Raw genomic sequence first — 20,836 nt, forward strand, 5'->3', positions numbered from 1 at the left:
TTTTGACAAAGAAATCGATCGGACAGTTCGCAGAAACCAAAGAGAAATAAGGCGAAGCTTAAGATACACAGAGAATGAGCAAGATGATGATACTCAAACCCCAACGGAAGAGATGGCAGAAAACCAAGACAATCAGCTACCTCCTGCGATACACGTTGAACTAGCAAACCAGAATCCTGCTCCTCGTACTATGTATGATTATGCTAAACCTACTTTAACAGGAATTGAGTCAAGTATAGTTAGGCCTGCTATTGCTGCAAATAATTTTGAACTAAAACCTAACACTCTTCAAATGATACAGCAATTTGTTCAGTTTGATGGTTTGCAGGATGAGGATCCGAACACTCACTTGGAAAATTTCTTTGAATTCTGCGATACATTTAAAATTAATGGCGTTTCTGACGATGCCATCCGTCTTCGGTTATTCCCTTTTTCATTGAGAAACAAAGCCAAATAGTGGTTGAACTCGTTACAACGAAGGTCAATCACTACTTGGGAACAAAAAAATTTCTATTAAAATATTTTCCGCCGGCTAAAATGGCCAAATTACGTAATGATATCTCTTCGTTTGTGCAGATGGACTTAGAAACTCTTTACGATGCATGGGAGAGATATAATGACTTATTGAGAAGGAGCCCTCATCATGGGTTACCACTTTGGCTACAGGTTCAAACATTCCATAATAGCCTGAATACTTCGACTCGACAAATGATTAGCGCAGCTGCTGGTGGAACCATAAATAATAAAACACCTGAAAATGCTTATGAGTTTATTGAAGAGATGTCACTGAATAACTATTAGTGCCAAGTCATGAGGACTAAGCCAACTAAAACAGTAGGCGTTTATAACATCGATTCAGTTACTATGCTATCAAACCAGGTAGAACTTCTAAATAAAAAGATTGATGGTTTACTTGGTTCTACTCAGGTACATCCAGTAATGAGGTGCGAGACGAATGGAGGAGGAGCATGCACAGAGTATCAACCCTTCAACCCTAGCATCAAGGAGGAATAAGTCCAATATATGGGTAACAATAACTCTAGATCCTAAAATAACCCATATAGTAACACTTATAATGTAGGTTGGAGGAACCATCCCAATTTCTCGTGGGGCGGTCAAGGAACTCAAAGACCACAACATTCTCTGGGTTTTCAACAACCACCCTATCAACAGGAAAAGAAACCGAACCTTGAAGAGATGCTGTTTAAATTTATCTCGGTGTCAAAAACCCGTTTCCAGAACACCGAGACAGCACTTAAAAATCAACAAGCGTCGATCCAAAGGCTTGAAACTCAGATCAGCCAGCTTTCCAAACTAATCTTCGAACGACCACATGGTAGCTTGCCAAGTAATACTGAACCCAACCCAAAGGAACAACTCAACATGATTAATGTTCAAGATAAAGAAGGATTCATTGAGCCTGAGCCAGAACCGAGGCAAGAAACTGTGGTAAGCAGAGGTCAAGGTGAGGTAGGTCATAATAAAAACAAATCAGTGAATGTCGAAAATAAACCTCGTGTGCCATATCCCAATGCGACAAGGAAAGACCGCTCAGATGAACAATTTGGTAAATTCCTTAAACTCTTAAAAAAATTACATATTAACTTACCGTTTATTGAAGCTCTATCGCAGATGCCAAACGCAATGAAATTTTTAAAAGAGCTTTTAGCAAATAAACGGAAGTTGGACGAGGCATCGAATACGGAGCTAAACGCAGTTTGCTTAGCTATTCTACAGAATAAACTACCCAACAAACTAAAAGATCTAGGGAGTTTTATGATTCCTTGCTTAATTGGGAGTTTAGATGTTAATAATGCATTTGCTGATTTAGGGGCTAGTATTAACTTCATGCCCTACAAAATCTTCAAACAATTAGGTCTTGGGAAACCCAAACAGACTAGGATGAGCATTCAATTAGCAGATAAAACTATAAGATTCCCTAGGGGTATTATTGAAGATGTGCTAGTTGAATTCGATAAATTTATATTTCCCGTTGACTTCATTGTTCTAGACATAGAGGAGGATAGCAACACTCCTTTGATTTTGGGACGGCCCTTTTTAGCAACCGCTAAAACGATTACTGATGTTGGCACAGGTGAGCTCATACTCTATGTGGGAGACGAAACAATCACCCTTCAAGCTCGCAATTCTGGCGCCACATCAGAAATTGAAGGTGATCGTCTAAACCATTCTACTAAAACTTACAATATGGTACAACCTACTTTGCAGGAAATGACTCTGAAGGAAACACATGAGTCATTCTCAAGCAGTAGCAGAGGACCTATTCATGAAGATTGAAGGCTACAAATTGAGGAGCTAGATAAATGGTGGATGCATAAACCGAGAACACATGATAAACCAAAACTATGCCAGAACGAGCTCAACACTTTCCCACGTCAACTTAAAGTTGGAGATAAAGTCTTATTAGATGCCGCAGATCCTCACATTGTCACTACCACACCGAACGAAGAAATCTCTCTTACGGTACTTAGCATTTTCCCATTCGGTACAGTCGAGATAAGTCATCCCAAGTTCGGCGCTTTTAAGGTAAACAAAACCCATCTAAAACCTTATTTTGATGATAATGATAGCAGGAATAAGGAGTATAAACTCTTCAAACGACCATGACCATTCAATGGAGAGGTAAGTCGAGCTTAGAATATAAATGAGCGCTTCTCGAGAGGCAACCCGAGCACTAATAATATTAATTTCCTTAAATTTTAGTATTTAACACCTAACTTACTAACAGAGATCTTGAATACAAGTTTTTCCACACAGACACGGCCAAACACACGAGAGTGCTAAGGGCCGTGTGAAAACAGGGGAAAGATTTCCCCAACATAGGCTACGATAAATCACCACAGCCGTGCGACATGGCCATGGGCGAACCTGCCAAAACAACACGGGCGTACGACACGGTCGTGTCTGGAACCCGTGGTCAAACCTGTTAAACGAACACGGGCGTGGGAGAAGTGAACAAAGCCAGGCGCGATCGTGCGACACGACCGTGTGCAGCCATACGCCTAAGGAACACGAGCATTGACTAAAAGTCAAACACACTCAAATTTAAAATTCGCGAGTCACAGGGGCAAAAATTGGGGAACACGGGCGTGTTCCCTGGCCTTGTGCCCCAAAATCTATAAACAGGATGCACTATTCATAGTCTTCTTCACCCGAAAAAACCCTAACCCTAGCCGCTACAAGTCCACACACCCTCCCCACCACACCCGTGCGCCGCTTCCAATTGCATTTTTGACACCCAACCTCTCTCCTTTAGCGTTTGTTTACTCCTTTCTCTTTTATTTAACTACTTTATAATGTTATTTATCATAGTAATCTATATTTTTCATAATATTTTCATCTTTCTATCACTCAAATGTCATTTATAGAACAAGTTATCATCTTTTTCTTGTTCAAATTCTTATTCATTACATGATTTCTCTACTCCACTTGATTAGTTAGAAGTGCATATTCATGGTTAGGATAGTTGAAATATTCATGCCTCTTGTGTTGACATTTATGTTCATTTGTATAGTATGATACATTCCATTCTTTGCCACTTTTACTTATATCACCATGCTAATGCCACAAAAGTAGGTCATTTAACTTATTGTTTTTGCTAAACTTAGTAATTGTGGCTGAACATATTTATGGATTTTCCTCTTCGAATTTAATCACATTTTCCCCTGTCTACTCATCAAGATGAATTAATGTTTCCAATTGCAGGCATACAATGTCATCTTCATGTGGTAAAAAGGCTGCTGTCCCTGTTTCAAAGAAAAGGAAGGGAGCGTCATCTTCTTCGAGTCCTACCGTGGAAGTTTGTCACCCTTTCTTGAGGTTCCTCATTGGGCCCCAAGAAGAACTTTTCCAAATACTCCGGGCCTGACCTTTAATTGCGGGCCACTGTATCGGCTGGGCTACAGTAGAACAAGTTCAGCTGGCTAATGCAATTCGGGCCCTCCTAACTACCGACCCTTAGGAGCTTTTCTTTGGGATCATCAAGCCGATATATCTCGAGCTTACGATGGAATTATGCTCCACATTTTATCTTCAGACTGTGATGAAGAACTACGATGATCCTGGCATGGTGCAATTTCGCCTAGGCGGATTAGTCTGCCAACTCAGCCTCCCAGAATTTAGTGCTGCACTGGGTTTATATATGGAGGAATTCAAGGAGGAGAATGATTTACATGCTCTCAATCGCCACATCCATCATTCTCCTTCACGGTGCTGGGACTCACTTGTACCAGGCGTGGCTACCTACAATCTTATCCGCTCCAAGGATCGGCTCTCCCTCCATCTTTGATGTACCTACACGCCATTTTGGCTCACACGATAATAGGAAGGCGAGAGAGCATTGACGTCATCAATACTCACGACTCCTACTTTCTATGATGTATGTCGCATGGGCACGTCATCGACCTTGCCTATTTAATTGCCCTCGCCATTCAATACCAGACGGAGCGACATAGGAAGGGGGTCATCTCCATTGGCCCTTATGTGACGCGATTGGCTCTATACTTCGGGCTCTTCAGCACCGCGGCCCAAGAATCATCCTTGACCCTTATTGGCCAGATGTCTCCACAAGGCATCTTGAGCATGCTTACCATGAGGATGATCAAAAAGCGCCGAGGAACCTACCCTCCTCAATATCGTCTCGCCCAATCTACTGAGGAGGAGGCCCCCGAGGACATTACTGAGGATGTCCCCCCACAGCACGAGGACCCACCGTCTCAGCCACCACCAACCTCTCGTCCAATTCATGCGGCAGCTTCATATGCTGACATCTCTAGGTGCCTCACTCGATTCGAGCAATAGTGTTTTCAACGATTTGACAACATTGATGCTACTCTACAGCAGATTTGTCAGCACCTCTACATCTCATCACCACCCCCACCTCGCGAACCATTTAGCGATGAATATGTTTAAAAACATTTATTTATTATTTTATGTTTTTACTTTTATTTTATTTTAAGACTACTTTTTCTTTTTCTTTCATCTTATTTTTATTAGGACTTCTAATTATTATTTTAAAATTTTTTATTTTGGCTAATTCCTATTGAGTACATACCCTTCCTTATATATTTCCTAAAAAAGTTCCTGATTCTATCACAGTTATAAAGAGCTCCACAGCTCACTATTACTCAGGAACTCGAAACTCCACTAGGAAAGGTTCTCCACGATTGCCATGTCCTGCTCGACCACGATCATAACCAAATTCAGATATAATATTCTTTTGGAACAGGACTTATGGACTAATGAACCTCTACCACTGCCAGAGTATCCTCCTCCACCCTCACGCCGATTATTCTCCAAAACTCCAGTTCAAGGAAATTCACTCATCACTCAGGAAGTTTCACTCCTCCCCCTATCTTATTTCTATATTATTATATTTATCTTTGTATATTGAGAACAATGTACATCTTAAGTGTGGGGGTATTCATTTCATTATCAGAAAAATACCTGAATGACTGCCTTGTTCTCTTGAAAAGCTCTCATATCATATTTAGGATAAATTTTGATTGATTTATGATTTTTATTGATATACCTTGAATTAAAACATAGGCATTTATGCATTGATTCTTTAAACTTTAAGACATTAGAGAATCAAGCATGATAAGTTGATTTTTAAAAATTTAAAATTTTAGGTTGTTTCCCCAAAGTGTAGGTATTACTTTGAGTTGGAATTCACAAGTTTTAAACATAAAAAAACCATAATTTTTGTGAGATTTTTGAGCCTTTTGAGCATTTATTAATTCTTTCATGCTCACTTTTATTATTGCTTTGAGTGCATTAGTATTGAACTGTTATTCTAGAACTTGCTTGATTATGCATGTCAAGACCACACCATTTGATTTGATATGTCAAAATGATTAAGGCACTTAGGATTACCCTACTCATGCCATGAAAAGTTTACCTCCAAAATTAACCCCTAGTGAACGCCTTTGAGCCTAACAACCCATTTTTTTTGTATTACCCGTAATATTAACCCTTAACCCATTATTATTGAAATCCCCTAAATTAAATTCGATCCCTATTTTTGTCGAGATTTGAATTAAAATAGTTACTTAGCTATGTCTTGTTCTTAATAGTTAGTCTATGTTATTTAACTTGTTCTTAAAAAAAAAAAACATGTGTACATATTAGTAGTAGTAATCCTCTGAGCTAAAGAAGTTAAATTCCATATTTTGAGAAAAGCTCTGTTATATGCAAGTGATGATTAAATCTTTTTCTAGTTTAGTGATTTTTCAATTCAATCTCGATTCTAACCATTTCTTTCAGCTTGTGACCACACCCCCTAACCAAAGCCACATTACAACCCTCTAAAGACCTTTTGATTGATGGATCATCTCAATTTATAGTGGTGGAGATGTGATTTTCATGCAAGCCTATGGTAATAACTTTTCATATTGACTGATGAGTGCTACTTACATTGTCTTTAAACACTTTCAGTGATTTGAGTGAATCTTTAGTGAGGATGTTAAACTCCATGAGATTTCGAATCGAGGTAACCACTTAGATAAGGGGAGATGCCTAAAGTTTTGCATAATTAAATACTCAACTTGGAATGTTTGAAACTTTGATGTTCATTCAGTTGAATTTTCAATGTATGCTTACCTATGATTATTTTGAGATATTATCGATAGAAATTATAGGTTGAGAAGAATTTATTTTGATTATGAGTTGAGAATTTTGTTTGAGGACAAGAAAATGTTTAAGTGTGGGGGTATTTGATAAACCGTAATTTATACATATTTTTACCCCATGCTTAACGCATTTTATGGATGATTTTTCCTTAGAATTGGTGAATTCGATGCTCCTAATGCCTTAATTTCATGTTTTATACTTAGGTGAGCATAGGAGAGCGAAAGGCACGAGAAACAAGCCAAAAAATAAGAAAATGGGCCAAAGTACGAAATCAACACGGCCATGTCAATTTGGCAGAATCGAAGCACGACTCACACGGGTAGACCACACGCTCGTGCCTATTTAACAGGCTTGACCACGGCCTGAAGTATTCGCACACGGCCGTGTCCTTGTTGAGCCCAAGTTAAGTCCAATTCGGAAAAGGCTAATTTTGAGGGCTTTTAGGCATTCTAAAGCTTATAAATACGCCCTAAAGGAAGAGGAAAAGGGACACAGAGAGAAAGAGGCAAGGAATTGCTCAAGGGAAGCCGATTGATCCATCTTAGAGGCTGGAGTCACCATCAAGACTGAAGATCTCCCCTCAATTTCCCTTCAAGAGTTTTGGGTTTTCTTTATGTTTTGTATTCATTATTATTCTGAGATGTTTTCCTTTTTAGTTATGAACTAAATCCCTTAAATACCTAAGGGTAATGAAACCTAAGACTAATCTTGTTATTATTTTCTGAATTGTATGATAAATATTTAACTTGTTCTTAGTTATATGTTCTTAATTCTTATTTTGATATCCCAGGATACTGATTCAAGATAAGCTCTTATTCAGAGGAGGAATAGACCCTGTCTAAGAGTACATTTGTCATAATTAAGTGGAGTTGATTGCGCGCCTAAACATAGGGTGACAAGATTTTGCCGGATTAGGGTGAAACCTAATAAGGGGATGCATAGATCGAGTTAATGCAACCCTAGGGTGTTAATTAGAGAAAAGTCTCAATTATTCAATCTAAGGATTAGACGTTATTAGTCCTGAATAAGGATAATAACATAACTTAGGGATCTCTACGGGACAAGTTAAATGAATAAATTGTCCGATTCGGAGCCAGAATAACAAGTAAAGTCTAGGTGGATTTTTCCTTAGGTATTGTCTTAATTCAATCATTTTCCAAAAGTAATCCCCCAATTCTACTTTCTGCAAATTTTTAGTTTAGATAATTAGTTAGTTAAAACAAAACCCCCTTATTCTTAGGCTAGATAATAAAAAAGGACAGTCATTACTAGTACTTTTAGTTCCTTTGGGTTCGACAATCCGGTCTTGCTAAAACTATATTGCTGTTCGATAGGTACACTTGCCTACAACGTGATAATAATTAGTTTCAAGAACGATTCTTTATAAATATTTAAAACCTGTCACACGAAAATCATGATTAGTTGTAGCCAAATCTGTGATTGGGTTTTATGTGATTTGGGTTGGTAATTTATGCTAATTAATCATTTTTTAAATGACGGTTAGGTGCTTGAAAGTGTGCTGTGGCATCTGTATCAGAAACTGACTAGTTGTGTAACAAAAAACCCAAAAATAGCGAACAACACGAATCCAAAAAGTGCACTGTTGATGTCACATGACCGTGTGAGCCACTCGGGCTAGGCCGATTAGGTTGTATGGGCGTATTTTCTGCATATTTTAGTTAGGCCCATGTTTTGAAGTACGTTTTGAGGTCAGTGATTTCATAGGTTTAATAAGTGTTATGTATGATCTCTGTTAAAAGAAAACTATTAGTTCTAATATGATTGCATCAATTATAGAGTTATGTTGCTTATTACAATACAGTTTTGATATGTAAACTAGCGAGCATCATTGGTACGTTTCTGATTAGTTAAGTTATGTTTTGTGCAATTTTCGTAGCATGTTACTTTGTGGCTTTTTTGAATAATGTGATTTATAATTAATGGAATATGATATATCTGTTCTGCAAAGCATGAAATCGCATGCTTATTGGTTTCTATTTAAAATTCAAATGCATGTTCAACATCCTTACTATTAGTTTTCTGAATCTTCGTGTAACACCTGAAACCCGACCTAGACATTATGGCCAAATTTGGATTTGTTACGTAAAAAGGTTGAAAATTTAGTTTTCAAAAATTTTGAAAAATGGCATAAGACTTGTTACTTAAAAACTCCAGTTAAAAAGAAACTAATTTTAATTTAGCTTCTTAGTTGAAACAATAATCACTCATGTTTTCTAAAATTAGTTAATTTTCAGCGGAAATTCTTAAGTCGTTATATTTTTGGAAAACCTAGTTTGTTGTTTCAAAATCGATTGGTTTGCAAAAAAATCAACACTTTTTTTAAGAAAACGTTTATAAAAATATCATGTGGAAAACGAAAATAAGTTCAAAAACCAAAATAGTCCCAAAGAGTCCAAAGTTAGAAAACACTTTAACCCAAAAATTAGAATAAAAATAATAGCAAAATTGAACAAAAAGTTATATAACCGAGCTCTCATCGCACCGACCCACCTAAGTTTGAGGGTTACTTGAAAATATCAGTCAAACAGAATGTGAGTTTTCAAAACTCAGTGTGTAACAAGAAGCACAAACAAATAATTTATATCAAACAGATTTGACAGTAATAGAGTCTTTATAGAGTAATACAGATAATGATGTTGTAATAGCCCGATTTAGACCCTAATCGGAACGGTGGTTTCGGGATCACGAATCCGAGTCAGAAAAATATTTTTTTTAAAATTATTTTGTGTGAATTTATGCCTGTGAAATTTTCCTAATTTAATTTTGTCGTTTGAGTGTCCGATTAAATAAAAGGGCTTAATCGTGTAAAATGAAAATTTGATGGTTAATTGTAAAAGGGCTAAAATGAATGTGTCTTTGTAAGTGGAGGTATTTAAAATGTAATTTGACCTTAGTTAAGTATCATGGACTGTTGTGACCATGCATTTAAAATGGTTTTATATTTTTATCATAAGGCTAAATATTTAAATTATGTAATAATAATGTAATAATAAAACATAAAAAAATAAAACATGGTTTCATAATCTTTGCTTTTGTCGAATATTAAAGAAAAAGAAAGAAAACAAAGGCTAGTTGTTCGGCTATTCTCAAGCTTGATTCAAGGTTAATTTGGTTTCGGTTTTTGATAATTTTTATGTTTTTGAGATCGTTGCTTTGAGTACTATCCGACCCATGCTTGAATTTTTTATTTTGATGAATATTTTGAGTTATGCCATTGATGAGAGCTTGTGATTTTTGTTGTCTGATGATGAAATATGGAAGATATGTTTTAGATTAACATGTTTTGTATTGGAGTTTTTGATGATTTTGAGTAATTAAGACTAAATTGCAAAAATAATAAATTAAGGGACTAAATTATGAAATAAATGAAATCTGAGGACTTGTATGTGTATGGAGAGTATTCGGCTCAAGCATGGCATGGGCAAATTATGCTTGTTTTGTGTTTTGTGAATTTTGGATTAAATTGCTAAAAGTGTAAAATGTATAGGGCAAAAATGCAATTTGTCCATTAATGTGTTTTTGAATGAATTTGATTAAGTAAGTTTAAATTATGTCATTTTAGATCAAGAAAAGAGAAAATCGGACTTGGATCGGGGAAAAGCAAAAATAGTCGAATAGTCGATTTACAACGTTCGTCGATATCCAAGGTAAGTCTTTAAGCAATTAAACATCGTCTATTTTGAATGTAAAATGGTTTAATATGATGATTCAAATTTTATAGATTTATAGTAGAGTAGCCGAATGTGGTTAAACATAGAATGAATGTGGTTGAGTTTTATTCGATTGAGTTAAAACCTCTAAAAATTCGTATGAACTACATGGAATATCTAGACGATTCAATATATGAACTGTTTATGAAATGACTTTATAATAGTGATATTCAGGCTTTGAGCCTAGGAAGCAATGTGCTGGTGAATTAAATCAGGCTTTATGCCTAGCAGGCTTATTGCCGGTGTATAAAATCAGACTTTGAGTCTAGCAGGCCTTGTGCTGGTGTGTGATACAGGCTTATGCCTAGCAGGCTTTATGCTGGTGAATTAGTAAAAGCTTATGCTTAAAAGAATTCGTGCTGATGTGGTATTTGAATACATTAAACGAGCTAAATGGCCAGGTATGGATAAACTTATTACCTATTTAATATAAGGTAAGTAAGTAACTTGATGATTTATTACAAATCATGTGCGGTGCAAGTGAAGTATATATGTGATTATGGAATGTGTATTCTTTTTTATGATCAAATGATATGAATATTATGGAATTTGGTTTGTGAATATGTGTATACAAGACTATGTATATTCAGCCATAACGATAGTTCATGTACGTGATGTTATAATACGATTTTTAAGCTTATGTATATGAGTGTATGTGCAATTGGTTATATAATGACATCTTGAATTTGAAGGTATTAATTGCTTTGATTATAAGAGCATTCAGCCATGGAGAAAATATTCTGTGAAAGTATAAGTTATATCTGAATGGAATTAAAAGTTTGAGGTTGAATGTGATTACAAATGTATAATTTGAATTATTTGATTGATGTGATTTAATTTTGAGATATTGGTGTACCTTAATTGTTTAATTTGCTTAAGGCTTACTAAGCTAAGTTAGCTTATTTTGAGTATATATTTGTCTTTGTTTTATAGATTTTGGAATCAAGTTACAAGTTTGGAGATCATCAGCAAAGTCTATCACACTATCGGCCGTTTTCGGTATTTGATATAATGCATTATGCTTATTATGTTTAAATTTGGTCTTGAAAGTTCTTAGTAAAAACGTTTAATGAACATGTTCATTGGTACTTGATGATGAAAGTTTTGGAATATGTATATGATTTTAGTTAGCAAGATTTGGCTATGAAAGTAAATTATTATAATATGTTTTTGGTGTGTTAATTAGTTATGATAGATAATATGGATTGGATTATAATTTAAGTGATAGGTGTTTATGATTTAATTTGATTAATTTCGATGATTATATGGTAAATAATGCGTGTGTTTCTTGAATATTTTGGTTGTCTGTTTGGTATACATACTTTTGGTGCTCAAATGTGAAGTGTGGTTTCGGCTTTAGGGTAAAAGCATATCATACATATATACATATTTATATTGATTAGGTTGTATATAAATGTTTGGTCTTGTAGTTGAATTAATAGGTAAAGAGAAAGATACATGAGTGATAGAAATTTTGGTGTCCATCTATGAATTAAGACATGTTATTATGTCATTTGAATATTTTGATTAGTATTTAAACTGTAAAGCATGCAAGTTCAAATTGATTATGATCTAAGCCGCATATGTATGTGGTTTAAGATATGTATTATTGATTATTAAGTTATAAAAATGTGTATGTGATTTGGTGGCTATACATAATTACAATGGTGGTATTAGAAGTATGTTTGATTATGTTGGTAATAGTTAATGTTGTGTATATAAATGCATTATATGTAGTAGGTAATACGTTGAAATTGGTTGTGACTTGTTTATGTAAGATATAAATCAATGTATGTTCTGAATTGGGATATGTATATATTTTTTAATTATAAATGAGTTTGACTTGAGTGAATATTAAATGTTCGGATTTGTGCTTCTTATTCGGTAATGCCTCATGACCCTAGTCCGGCGACGGATACGGGTTAGGGGTGTTACAGATATGTTTTTCCTACCCCATCCGCTATACACCATCTCCGACCATCCCAACACACCATATGGGGTATAAAACACTCATCCAACCCTACATATCACTTAGTGTCACTAAGACACTTACAAAATAATTGTAGTTGAGCTGCCAGTATAATGGGTGAGATACCACGCCTCAAAGAAACACTTCCTTCACATAATATATCCTATCCCAGAAAGAAATATATTCAGAATAGAAATCATACATGCTACAATTTTACATGCATGACATATCAGATACAAATCACATACATAACATTTTTCGGGTTTACTTATAATATGATATCTCAAACATACTTATAGATTGAAGAATTTATACTAGCAGATGACCTAATTTCATGTTTTAACATACATTTAATCACACACTGATCTTACGGAACGCCCACAGTCGATCAGAACGACGTGTACGGTCCTAGGGAAAAAATTATAAACTTTGGGCCCACAAGCCTGTGTAGTGCACACAACCTCTCACATGTCCACATGGCCCAAATAGCCCAGACCGTTTGTCACACACGGTCCAGAACATGGTCTATCACACGACTGTGTGTTACACATGGCACAAGGCTTGGCAGACGATCGTGTGGCATGAACAGTAAACTTTTTTGGCTTTTGCTAATTGTTGTTTTTTGTTTAATTTGGTGAACACCTGGTTCGATTTCGATGCAAACGCAACCACGAGATAGTATATACCAAATATCAACAATTAAATGCCCAAAATGAGTCACAAATGTCCCCAAATTTACTAAACACTTACTCGATCACAACTTACAAATACACGATTCTAACACCAAAATTGAACTCATCAACATTCGAAAACTTACCCAATGTCCCTAGCGGTTTCTAATGCAACTAAGTCATAAGAAGGCAATCCCGAGCCTCTTGATCATCCCTTACTCGAGCATTAAAAAGAAAAACCACAATCAATAATCCCTTCATCACAGGGAATAAAGAAATCCTTAACTTACTCGACTAACCAAAAACAAAATATTCACTTACCACCAGTACGTACAGAAACAAAACAACAAGAATAGATTTGAATGACAATAGAGTCATGAACAGAGGAGTATGGACAAGTTGAAGAACAAAGGATCAAGATTATACTTGAATTTTTGTTTGGAAAAGATTGGTAGCAAGATACCCCAAAACAAAACAAAGAAAATAAAATAAGGGAAGTGGGGAAAAACAAAAGAACGTGGAACAAATTTGTTTTTAGAAACAAAATTATGAAAAATAATAAAATAAAATAAAATAAAACAAAATAAACCACTCAAATCTAATCCCCAACTAACAGATTTACTTAAACAACTTCAATCTAATCCAACTTCCTCTTGACAAGCAACAATTAATGATATTAACAAAAATAATACCCACTTGTACTCACAATGTCTCAAGCCCAAGACATCCCATATTCTTCCTACAACACTTAACCACTAAACCATACCAAATGTAACACCCCTAACCCGTATCCGACGCCAGAATAGGGTTACGAGGCATTACCGAACAATACATCTCATCCACATACATTTATACATTCATAATCAAAATCTATCTACAATGTCCCTTCTAAGGTTCTACGAGACCTTAAAACATGCTTAAAAGTGGTTCAGGACTAAACCGATAACATTTGCAAACTTAGGGAAACTTAGAAAAATTTTCCAACATTTAAGGGTCACAAGCCCATGTGAATAGGTCGTGTGCCGCACACAGCCACCAGACACGCCTGTGGCGCATGCCGTGTGAAAACAGGACATACATACTGACTTGTACCACATGCCCGAAGACACGCCTGTGTGCCATGGTCATGGAAAAATTAGGGAGGTTACTGACTTGGGTCAAACGACCGGCCACACGCCCATGTGCCAACCCGTGTGTCTCACACGGCCAATAGACACACTCATGTGTCTAGGCCGTGTCAAAACTATAGGGTATATTGCCTTAATTCAAAAGGGTACCTCAGGGGACACACGGCCATGTAACAGAGCCGTGTGTGGCTGAGACACACGCCCGTGTCTCTGCCCGTGTGGACAAAAATAGGCCATTTGCAAAGCCAATTTGCCACACTTCACTCATGAACACATAACAACCAATTTGGAACCATTTCCATACATTTTTAGACAGCCTAAAACATATCAATTCACACACATATCATACCATCTATCATCCCATTTTAACTACTCAATTCCACATTCAAAACATACCAAATCATTATGCCAAAATTATCACAACTTGCATAAGTTTCATATACATTAATTCATCATATGATCATCTATTTCACATCACAAAGCACATCATTAAACTTTATCAACACTAAGGCCATCATACCAAATTAAGCCAATATACATAAGGCATTATACACACCACTTAAGCCAACTTAAATGACCAAATACATACTAACATTTTCAATCAAAAGTAAGCCAAATCTTATGGCTTAAATCATAATTCAAAGCATATCATCAACTCACTAGCCTGTACATGCCATATACCATATTTACAAGCATCCAAAAATACAAATAAGTAGTCGATAGTGTGATAATGGTTCCCGATGATCCCTGATGTCCGTGCTAGCTTCGATTCATTATAAAACAAATACTAATAACACACAGTAAGCTTCATAGTTTAGTAAGTTCGTACTAAATATAATCAACAGTTCATAAAATACAAATCATCAATTAACAAACACTTAGTAAGTCTAATATCATCATTCAATTCTAGTCCATGACTATTATCATGCAAATACAAATCCCTCACTTCATACACATAGTATGAACTACCACATAGGTTTCGTACGTATCTGTACTTTCCTGTATTTATTTATTTCATTCTCACCTCTTTGTTCAATATGTTAAACCACCCAGCAATCTTTCAATATTCAATGAACTCGCATACTTAGTGCAATAATAATTAGCCGAAGCCATAATGATATCGAACACTTAGGGTGGGTTTGGGGCGGTGGTGCCGTGCGGTGCATTTAACTTACTTTTTGTCTCACGCTACAGTATCGCTACAGTATCCAATCTCACCGCCACCGCTATTTTTACACTAACCGCAGGTAAATTCACCGCCCATCTAAACTCACCCTTACTGCCATCACAGTAGACCGAAGCTATCTCGGTATCATACACTTAGTGCCTCACATAGCCGAAGCTATTCCAATTCGCACACTAAGTGCATTATCTAGTCGAAGCTATCTCAAAATGCACACTAAGCGCCAAACATAGTCGATTTGTCGTCGTACTCAATCGTAGTCGCATATGTACAATTTATGCAATATTAAAGCATTAAAACATAATTGTAACAATGTTTATCACGTACGAACTTACATCGGATACTAAAACGACGAATTGAATCGTTTAGTCGATAACTTTAGTTTTCCCCCGAGCTAGACCCGAATTCCTTCTTCCTTGATCTAGATGTATTCAAAATTAACTTATTCAATCACATGTTTATTAAATTTAATCCACAAAAACATATTTAGACATTTTTGCACTTTAGCCCCTAAAGTTCCACATTTATTCAATTTAGTCCCTATTTCATAAATACATAAAATTCACAAAATTCAATAAGACCCATGCTTAGCCGATTTATGCTTGAGTCCTTAACAGCCCAAAACTTACATTTATTTCACAATTTAACCCCTCCATTTACACTTTTCTCATTTTAATCCCTAATATGCATTTTCACTCAAAATCACTTTACAAAACTTGATAATCTATCACTAAGTTTTCATAATTCATCATCAAACATCCATGTAACATCCTGATTTTGGGCCTAGTCGGAACAGTGGTTTCGGGACCACAAATCCAATAATGAAAAATTTATTTTTTATTATATTTTTATGGTCTACGATTTCACGGAATAATTTTGTAAAAATTTCGTTTGAAAATTTTGACGTTCGGGCACTTAATTTAGTCAAAAGGACTAAATCGTAAAAAGTGCAAAAGTTGAGTTCTACATACTAGAGGTGTCCAATTGTTATGAAATTTTAAATTGAGGGTTCTTAAATGGTAATTATACCATTGGTTAATTGCTGGACAAAAATAGACATGAAATGGGTGTAATAAAATATTTTTAAGTTAGGGGTATTTTGGTAAACTAATAATTAAAAGAATTAAAAAGGGAAATAAGCCAAATTAGCTATCATCTTCTTCATTCAACCATTTCTACCAGTAGCAGCCATGGTTAAGTTTTGTTCAAACTCTCAAGCTCGATTGTAAGTGCACCATTGTCCCATTTTTAAAGTTCTTTACATTTTTGAAATCCCGGTAACTTGGTTAAGCTTATTCTAGCAATAATTTAACCTAGGGTTTATATTTGGAAAAATACCCATAGGTGAAATGTGTTTATTTTGATGTTTTATGGTAGAATATGAAGCTTTAAATTGTGTTAAACAACTTTTACTAAGCGATTTTACGTGAAAACGAGTAAAACGACTTAATCGGTAAAAATACCTAATGTTCATAAGTACATGTTAGAGTGCGAATTTGATGTTACTATAGAAGGGAAAAATGATCAGCATGTCATAAAACATAAGGAAATAGGATGAAGTTTAATTTATGAGCCTAGGGGCAAAAATATAATTTTGACAAAGTTTAGGGGAAAACTGCAATTTTGCTAAAATATGATTTTGGGTTAATTTGAATAATATGAGTCCTAATTAGGCTATATTTGAAATGATAGATCAAGGAAAAATCAAAATTCAGGCTAAAATCAGAAAGTATCAGGTTGTGGACAAAATGGTAAAAATAGCTATTTTCGCATACGAGGTAAGTTCATATGATTTTTAATAATGCAATGTGTAATTTAATGTTATTGCCTTGATATTAAATGAGATATAAGTTCATGTGTAAATGTTGGTAACATAATTGTCATTTTAAGTAATTTAATGTTATTTATATGATATGATGGCCTTGCTGGTGAGGAGCGGGAGCTGAAAACTTGGTAGCTAGGGTTACTGCTGAAAAATTTTAAGATAGGGGATAGGGTTGGTTTGGGCTTGTTCGGTCTTAACTGATTGGGTTATTTGGGTTTATTTTGGGTTTTAAATTTTGGGCTACAAACATGTTGTAAATGGACTTAGAAAACTGGACTTTTTAACTGTTTATTTGGGATTTATTTGTTTTATTAGTCTAGGCCAATATTGGCTATTACAGCTGCCCCTCTTTGCTCATTGTCGTGTAACGAGAATGGAGCAAAGACTTTAAAAGGGCCAATTTTGCCTAGTCTCGCTGAATCTTAACTTCTTGGTGTTTTTTTTTTCTTCTAATAGCCTCGTTCCAACCCACTGCATCTTCAGGGGTATAGGAATTAGTGCTACGATTTGCTCCAATGCAATTTTAGGGAGAAGAGATTTGTAGCTTCGATCTACTCCGCTGGAACTTCAAAGAGATAAGACTTGGTAATTTCAACCTACTCCACTGCATCTTCAAGGAGATAAGGTTTGCGACTTCAATCTGCTCTATTGCAACTTCAGGGAGATAAGATTCACCATGGTAACTTGATTCGACCTAGTGCAACTTCAGAGGTATAGGATTTATAGCTTTAATCTACTCTACTGCAACTTCAGAGAGATAAGATTTGCTATATTCAGTCTACTCCATTGTAACTTCAGGGAGATAAGACTTGTATTTTAACTTGCCCCACTGCAAATTCAGGGGGATAAGGTTTGCTATCTTTGATCTATTCCACTACAACTTCAGGGAGATAAGATCTGTAACTTCAATCTACTCCTCTGCAACTTCAGGGAGATAAGGTTTGTGGCTTTAATTTGCTCCACTGTAACTTCAGGGAGATAAAACTTGGAACTTTAACTTGCTTCACTGTATCTTTAGGGGGATGAGGTTTGTGGCTTTAATTTGCTCCACTGTGACTTCAGGGAGATAAGATTTGCTATTGGTAGCTTCAATTAATCTTGCTACACCGTCCTCTAAGGGACGTGACCTGTAGAATCGATTTCTTGAGCCTATGCTTATACCAAATGATTAGGATGTCATGATCGGAATAAATCAAATGCTCCTAACTAGATGTATATGAATGATGTTTGTATGAATGCAAAAATGTCAATTTTAAATGCTTAATTTGATATTACTTATTGTTCGTCGAGCTTTTATTATCGGTGTGTTGCTCTATCTTTTTCTTCGACTGGTATTTCTGGTAGAAAGCCAGAAGAACAATCATAATTAGGGCTATGTTCCCCAATGTTTCCAACCCTTGAATTTGGGTAGTTCAAACTAATTAGTTCAAACTAATTAGTCCCATTTCAGGTCCTTGTATCCTTTAAAAGCATCTCCAAGTAATATGCAGAACTCTTTTTTGAATATCATTAGTCCATTAATCATTATTTCAATGAAAAACGCTTGAAAAATATTATCACTATCAACAAGATGGACTTTTATTGAGAGCAAAGCTCAAAATGAATCAAGTAATCAAAATAGCAAATTTTGCTAAGATACAAAATGAATAAGATGAAAATAGGTGCCCCAGATATCGTAGCATGAGCTTCTTTGCACAAAACTTCTTGAAGACCCTCTGAACTTGGTATGTGTTTGGAAGACCAAAAGCATTTTGTTAATGCCCCAAAATGTAGCATCCCTCATTCTTGTTAATTCAGAGAAGACAAGACCACCAAATGCCCTATTCTTATCAAAATTTGAATTGCCCATTCTTGGGTTTTCAACTTAAAACTCCTTTGGTCTCAAAGTGTCCTTTTCTGGGTTTTCGCCTTAGGCTCTCCATTTTTTTTAGGTAAAGTACCTCTTGACCGAATCTGAATTCATGGGATTAGGCAGGCTTTTGCCATCCATCTCGGCCAAAATCAGAGCTCCTTCATAGAAAGCCTTTTTCACTACCTAAGGTCCCTCCCAGTTTGGCATCCATTTTTCTCTAAAGTTCTTTTGTATGGGGAGGATCTTTTTCAACACGAGGTCTCCTTCATGGAATTCTCTAGGGCGAACCTTCTTATTATAAGCCCACATCATTCTCTTTTGGTACATTTGACCATGACAAATAGCTTTTAGTCTCTTTTCTTCAATTAAGTTCAGCTGATCATACTGAGACTAGATCCATTCTGCTTCATCTAACTTTAGTTCTGATAGCACTCGTAAAGAGGGAATCTTAATATCAATAGGCAGAACTACCTCCATCCCGTAAACCAAAGAGAAAGGTGTTGGCCCAGTAGAGGTTCTGATTGAATTTCGGTAAGCATAAAGGGTAAACGATAATTTATCGTGCCAATCTTTATAGGTCTCAGTCATTTTCCCCACAATCTTCTTGATGTTCTTATTGGTTGCTTCTACCGCACCATTCATCTTTGGGCGATATGGTGACGAGTTATGGTGTTTGATCTTGAATTGACTACAAACCTCCACTATCGTGTTGTTGTTCAAGTTCAGTGCATTGTCTGATATAATCCTATCAGGCATCCCATATCGACATACGATTTCTTTCTTTAAGAACCTGCTGACTGCTGACTTTGTGACGTTGGCATAAGAGGTGGCCTCTACCCATTTGGTGAAGTAATCTATGACCAAAAAGATGAATCAATGTCTATTAGATGCCTTCGGCGAAATCGGCCCTATGACGTTTATACCCCACATGGAGAAAGGCCATGGAGAAGTCATGACATGAAGAGGTGAAGGAGGTACATGAATCTTATCTCCATAAATTTGGCACTTATGACACTTTTTGGAATAGTTGATACAATCCCCTTCCATAGTGGACTAATAATATCCAAATCTCATGATCTGTCTGGCTATTGTGAAACCATTAGCATCCATTCCGCAGACACCCTCATGGACCTCTTCTAAGATTTGCTTAGCCTTGACAGCGTCTATGCATCTTAGGAGCACCTGATCCTTCCTTGTTTTATATAGGATCTCTCCATCCAAAACATAGTCACTAGCCATCCTTCTCAAAGTCCTTTTATCATCCTCAGTCGCTTGGTCTGGGTATTCACGATTCCTTACATATCACAATATATCTTGATACCAAGGGTGATCATCTTTTTCTTCTTCTTCATCAATGTTGTAGCAATGAGCCGGAGCCTTATAAATACTCATTTGGATAGGCTTCACATCCTTTTGCTTGTTCACTTTGATCATAGAAGCTAAAGTTGCCAAGGCATCAGCCATCTCGTTTTCATCTCGTGGGAGGTAGCAAAAGTAATATCATCTAACTCCTCAATTTACTTAAGAACCAGCCTTCGGTAATTGATCAATTTGGGGTCTCTTGTCTCCTATTCACCTTTAAGCTGATAGATCACTAATACAGAATCTTCGTATACCTCTAATACCTTGATCTTGCGTTCTATGGCTGCACGGATGCCCATGATGCATGCCTTGTATTTCGCCATGTTTTTTGTGCAGTTAAAATCCAATTTACTGGTGAAAGGATAATGATATCCGTTTGGGGATACCAAAACTGCCCCGATTCCATTACCCACAGCATTTGAGGCTCCGTAAAAATACAGCTTCCAAGGATGGTCTTCTTGAGAG

General features: G+C 36.1%; 1 non-coding gene across 1 annotated transcript; it reads right to left on the reverse strand.

The window, feature by feature from the left end:
• Positions 1-543: 543 nt before the first annotated feature.
• On the reverse strand, positions 544-650 carry LOC128284473 (small nucleolar RNA R71). The gene has a single exon (XR_008274898.1). It is a non-coding gene; the product is annotated as a small nucleolar RNA R71 (small nucleolar RNA).
• Positions 651-20,836: the final 20,186 nt, after the last annotated feature.

This window comes from Gossypium arboreum, chromosome 11, assembly GCF_025698485.1.
Source record: "Gossypium arboreum isolate Shixiya-1 chromosome 11, ASM2569848v2, whole genome shotgun sequence".
In the NCBI taxonomy this organism is placed as follows: domain Eukaryota; kingdom Viridiplantae; phylum Streptophyta; class Magnoliopsida; order Malvales; family Malvaceae; genus Gossypium; species Gossypium arboreum.